Here is a 6,734-nt window from a genome sequence, read left to right as displayed (position 1 = left end):
ATGCACATGTAAGCATTGTGCTTGAAAAATGGCCGATTGTGTTAAGAATTCATAAAATGACCAAGTTGGTTATGAGGTAAAGAAATCGCATGATTGCTGAAATCGGTGGTAGGGGCGATTCCAGGTCATACGTTCGGTCAATGTAATTCTTGCGCTGTTTTTTAAGACATATCAAGGCTGTTTCTGAAATGACCCAATACGCAACCTACAAATGTGTACCTTACGAAAGCTATACAATGATAGTTATGAGGTGTCAACCAACAGAACATTCGGCCATCATTCTCACTCTCGAAGAAGGGCGAAATCATACATTAGTTGTCAAATAGCCGTTGTCAATGGTTTCCTGGAAAGTCTTACGTATGTCTTACGCATATTCAGGTAATGAGAGAGGCTTCTGAACTTAAAATAGTGCATCGAATGATATTCACGCGCAAAACAAAAGTACTCGCAGCACAGCAAGGTTTTCAGTGCTTGGCGACTTAAAAGATAGCCTAGAAATGCCCTGGTGGCGAAAAATAATGACATACCCAGAGTTCACGAATTACACTGACGCTGTAGTGCTATCTGTGCATCTTTGGAGGCATTTTTGTGTAACTTAATAGCGAGTATTACGGGTGACAATATTGTAAATTATGAGGGATATCAAGTCATAGCTTAAATTATATATGTATACACATATACATATATATATATATATATATATATATATATATATATATAAGTAAATCAAAATTATGCTATTATGATAATTTATAAATTATGAATGGGCAAACAAAAGCCGAAAACCTACCCCCAGTTTTTCTTATTAGATTTAGGCCACTTTATTTTGATGGTAGCCAGTACCTGCTATTAATTTTGTATAAGTTATTAAAGTTTGTTACTTAAGTGGTATAGTAGTCATGCACAGGCCACCTCGCAGATAATTAAAACCAGTAGTTGTGTGTTGGTCAAATTTACCTGCCTTTCTGTATCCTTGCAGCCAACAACATTGGGACACCATGCCAAACTTTGGGGGGCTCAACTCAGCATTGGAGGACGGGGGGAAAACGTCCTTGCATAGAATACAAATCGACACCCAAGACGAACATCCTAAAAAGCATGGTACTTCTACAGCACGTGCTCATGCCACAAAGGGGCATGAATGCCTCATAACCAACTCATGCGCACAAGAACATAAAAGGATATTAAAATGGCTGGAAAAGAAAGGTGAAAATGAAGCGTTCCGGCATTAGTCCATCACTGCGTGCCCAACAAGCTTTTTTCTTGACATTGTCAGTATCTGTCAATAGTGCTTCGTGTGTTTCATAGATTGTTTAAGAACTGCGCTAGTCACGTGCAATTTGTCTTAACAATGTCATATATTCGTGCACTGAGCTTTATAAGCTGAACGTGCAATAAATACTTTAAGATTGCATAAGCATTTTCTTTTGGGTTCCTCGTCAATTCAAAGGGAACATAATTATGCGCTGGGGTAACACACGAAAGCATGAATAATAGCTGGGCTGCAACGTGCCAATTTGGCGACAAACAAGGCTTACTTGATGAAATATGACGCGTTCACGCATTACATAACTATTTACCACTAGGTGAATGGCATGAAAGCTGGACGTAGCATCATGGGCTGTGGGTTAATGCGGCTGGAGTATTTGGTAGGATAAGGTGACATTTGCTTTTGATGTTGTAAATCTCTTCAACATTCTTTGGACGTAACTTTTGGTATTACTTATCGTCGAAGCGTCGAACCTGTACATAACATTATGGGCTGTGGATTAATGTGGCTAGAGCATCTGGTAGGAGAAGGTGACATTTACTCTTGGTGTTGTTAATGTCTTTAACATTCTGATCTGGGATGATGAAACGGACGACTAGCCGTTACCACAATAGTTAATGAGCACGCGATACGAGCTGTTCCGAAAGTAGCGCACTGAAATATTTCCTGCAATGTCGGCCTTGGGAACAGGTGGCAAATGCTGTTAAAGGGAATGTTCCACATTTGAAGATATTGAGGTAGGCATCGGATATAATGGAAAAAATTTACTGCTAACTATTGGTAAGCTTTCAAGGTTCAAAAACGAAGCTAAGTAGCCAAATTTCAAAATTTGTAAAAGTGCGCCCCATCGCATCATTGTTTGATGGCGTCACGGAATGGTTCTGTAACGACAGCAATACCTGGCAGCAACTGGCAGCCAGACCTAAAGAATGCCTCGAAACACACGAAAGCTAAGGCTAACTGGCCACTCTCGTCGCGGGGGTCAAGTCGAATGGCGGATTAGTGGGTGGTTTGCTTGTGGATTTTTGTTTTTGTCTGGGCGCTGGCTGTAAGAAAAGCTTTGGTGGACTGTATGGCGTACGCAACGTAGCGATCGCCAGCTTTTATGGCAGATTATTAATACCAAAGCACGATATCCTGTACTGCTGCTGTTGCTGCTATGCTCTTGATGACTTTGTAAATACTTTATTGTCGACCCATCGTTGCCTGCAGTGCTGTAGTCATGCTATTGATATCATGTGATGTCTTAGCGCGGACAGAGCCACCTGGTATATTAGTTAGTTTGCTCAAGAAACGAGAACGAGATTTTAAACACCTCCTGGGCCTCTTCGACTCTTGGAGGCTTCTGGATCCCACATACGGTCCGGTCATTGCATACCACCACCGACTGTGCTCTTCCTGAGCACCTCAGGGCGCAGAGGCGCTGAGGAAGAAGGAACAAGAGCAACGCCTTCTCCTTGTTTCGTACAGCCCACACGTCAGTGCGCCATACGATTAGACCAAACTGCGGATGGTCCAAGCAGAGATACGGGCGAGATGCGTCTCCGCCTCCAGCACGACGTCGCTCCACGCGCCGTCCAAGCAGCCCAGGGAATGGTTTCAGTGACCTTCCTGAAATACGTCCTATTTTCATTGATGTGGACTGTTGTTGTGGGATTCTGCCAATGAATTCCAGTAACGTCACTGTGGGAAGGGGCGGCGCCACAAATTTTGAGGTCGGTGAGGAGGTAAGAGTTTCCAGGAACATCCTGAAATAAATGGGACCTCTTTACAAAGAAGCCTCCTGAGTGGTGTCGTACTCGAGGGGACCGGCACGAAGGGGCGTGCCTACTAATCACATTGCTACATCCACCGTATCAAAGTACGTCAATGTCCATAATTCAAAAGATAAATTGAGGCGTTCTGATATCAGCCAACGACATTATTATCCTAAGATAGGGCCTCTTGTTGTAGAGAAGGACCTTCTGATGCATAAAAGGGCCTTCTAATCCAGAACGGCATGGTTCTGATTCACGAAGAAGCCTCAAAATCCGACTAAGAGGTCTTACCATCCCGTAACAGGGGATCCTGGTTCAGGCCGCGTTCATCTGATGCCCTACAGGGCCCCCGTTGTCGAGAAGTGGGGCCTCCTGAACGCAGAGCGTGTTCTGTAACCCAGAACGGGGGTCTATTAGTTGGTAACGGGTGCTTCTCGAGTCAGGAAACGGGCCTCTTGAGCATATTATTGGGCCTACAGTTCGAGAACATGCGTTAGCTTATTCGTAAATGTAACCTTATGATGCAGAACACGGGTCTCGATATAGGAGGACGTCTTTTGAGCCCCATTTGTCACTCTTCAGCTTAGTTCTGGCGCCTCCTTGGGCTGAATTTCGGTAATCTTCAGGTAGCTACAATGCCTTTAGTTTGGGAAACAGCGGCCTCCCAAAAAGTTCAATGGGGTAAAAACTTGAGCAACCGATCATTTGGCATAAATATTTCGATGAACCTTGTCAGATCGCTGAACTATGGCAGGTCAAGGTCAGGCCATGGCTGTCAGCGAAAACAGTTGCTAATAAACCGCCCAAGGTGATTCGACAACGAAGTGTTGAGCGAAGCCATACCTCTATGGGATGGTTAATTTTACATTTACATTTGGGTTTGCGACTTTTCCATTCAGCTTAATTCAGGTGTAACAGTGAGGCCGAATTTAGAACGAAATTGCTTTTCCACTGAGGAGATTATTTGATGAGATAGTTTTCGATGCTTACTTCGAATTCCATGCTCACAGTGACGTCTTACATTATATGGATTGTATAAAGATCACAGGGGATTTGTAACCTAAAATGACCCCGATCGGCCTCTTTGTGAGAGGCATGCCTCCTAGCCTTATTCTTGGCACTAATTGGAATTCATATTTCAAAGGAATCTGGTTGTTTTTGGTCACCATGACATCCCAAGGTAAAAAAGTTGATATATCTGAAATGAACACCAGTGACCATTTACCTAGAGTTTACATGCGTAACTACGTATTCTGAGACTTTGATGTCACCAAGCTCTAATAATTTCTTGACATCTCGCTGGTCGAATTGAACTCCTGACTATTTGCTAAAAACTGATATCCACCTCATATTATAATTTGTATGTGGCTCAGGGTATTCGACTGTTAAAGATATGATGCATATCAACAGTACAGCCATTTGCCAGTCACCAAACCATGGCAACTATGGGCAACATCAGGTTAAAGCAGACATGAGGAACCACTTCAACAAATTTCAGACAGATAATCAAGAGTATGGAACAAAATAGTTCAAGTACATGTCTTGTGGCATCATCATTTGTCTTATCAACAAAACTTGATGAATTAAAATAGAAAATGACCAAATCTTGCAACAAATTATGTGTTGAAAGCAGGCAAAGTTAGCAATTGGTTGATCCACGGGAGGAACTTACTGGCTTTTAAGAGCACGCTTCTGTCCGCCCCCCACCCAAAAAGTCGGCATCTTTCGCTGACAGACAGAGCCATCCAGCTCACCCAGAACACATAAATTTTCATCATGCCCGCCAACCTACAAGATTAAAGTGCGAAATAAGTAAGACGAAGTGTGCATGATAACACAGAATTTCGATACCAAACACTTCTGTATCAGCCGCGCCATGTCTGTTCCAAAGCCATGTACGCTACGATAATGTACCGTGATGGGATAGTGAACCTAGAATGGCTTAGATTTGTCATTATTGAGCCCCGCCATGAGCTAAGAAACAGCTAAATGGGGGTTTAACGGGGCAAAAATGATGTTAAAAGTGAGTTCCTTCTATTTAATTGTCTTCTTCATTCCCCGTGACGTGTTCATTCTTGGGTGCTTATCAAACATCTTGGGCGACTGAAGAATAAATCCAATTTACGTATAAAGTAGTTGCAAGTTTGCAGTTGGAACATTTTGCAGAGAAATTGGTCAACATTTTAAGCCATAGATGGTATCTTTAAAGGCAATCAGAAAGGAACGAAAAATGAAGTATCACACTTGTATGATGGAAAGAGAAACAAAAGCAATTAACACGCGCCCGGGTGGCCGGCTAGATACCCTGCGCTCAGGTGAGGGAAGGGGTCAATTTGATCACCCTCCTCCACACACTGAGATCTCGGAAACTAAGAACGCCACAGACACAAAATTACAGGGTGTGTTGACCTGTACGTGAACTCACTTAGGTCAAAGCTTCAGGTTCCTAGGCTATGACCTTTGGGCCAAATAATGTCAAACAAGGTCGAATTCCAGGCTGGTCTCCAAAATACTCCAGAACCTAGATAACTGCTTCTAAGCAGAAGTAAACATTCTCATATGGTGTCAGTCACCTTTTCATACCTTTTGAAAGGTCATGGTGACAAAATCATAGAAAACCGCTCTGAGTTTTGCATTTGAATAAGCGACAAAGCTTGCGCTAGGCAGGATGTTCCTAAAAACAAAATGTTGATCCGGGTCATTTTATGTCAACGACCTATTCTAGCCTCTAAAAGGCCCATGGAAGATGTATAATGCGGTTCCTCCTAACAATAGATTCGAGATGAGCACCAGAAACTATCCCATATAGCAAGACTTAGAGTAATAAAATAGGTTGGTTATGACCTTCGTATGACCTTCATACCTGACCTTAGGTCAACTTAATTTGCTCATTTAGTATTTGTGTTGGCTAATGCAACATCTCAGAGATTATGGCTTCGTCTAACACTCCGTTGTTGCGTCCGAATGAACGATTCCTTCCAAATGGACTTTGCTGAGACCAGACTTTGACCTGTCATAGGCAGTGACCTTACAAGTTACATCTAAATTTTGATGTCAAACGATCTGCTATTTGATTGTCTAAAGCTATGCAAAATTTGGGGCGGCTAGGCCGCGCCGTTCGGATCCCATTCGGGAAAACCTTGGGGGGAGGTTAATTAGATCGCCTTCCTCCACCCCAGCGTGTGTTAAACAAAAATATAAAGTGCGATATTTTGGGGTAAAATTTTGTAACTAGCTTATTTGACTACAATTCCGTGAAAATACGTGCTCAAACGATGATATTCAGCTTTAAATTTCATTAGAAGACATGTCTTGAATTGTGTGCTCCTGCATTTCGGGAGGGGTGTTATTTAGTGATTACGTTTCTTCGGGTAACATAAATACATGGAGTAAAATTCTCTACCAGACTTAATTGGCCTTTCTACCAGGTCTTCCTTTGGTGGTGTAGTGCTTCCGTCGTGTGAAAAAAAAAATGGGATGAGCGAAAATCTTATAGTTGGCACACAGCTACAAACTGTGATGCATTTCGTTAACAAGCCAAGCTTACATAATCGCAATGATTATAATAATCAATTAAACAAAACAATAGTAATCAAATAAAAATTAAAATAGATAAAAAATAGCAAAAATAATCAAAAGTAAGTATAATAATCAAAACTAAATACCATAATCAAAGACCAAAATTACAATTACAATAAATAATTATG

This window comes from Pollicipes pollicipes, unplaced genomic scaffold (genome assembly GCF_011947565.3).
Source record: "Pollicipes pollicipes isolate AB1234 unplaced genomic scaffold, Ppol_2.1 Scaffold_4219;HRSCAF=4965_pilon_pilon_pilon, whole genome shotgun sequence".
Classification (NCBI taxonomy): Eukaryota; Metazoa; Arthropoda; class Thecostraca; order Pollicipedomorpha; family Pollicipedidae; genus Pollicipes; species Pollicipes pollicipes.
Note: the sequence above shows the minus strand (reverse complement) of the source record.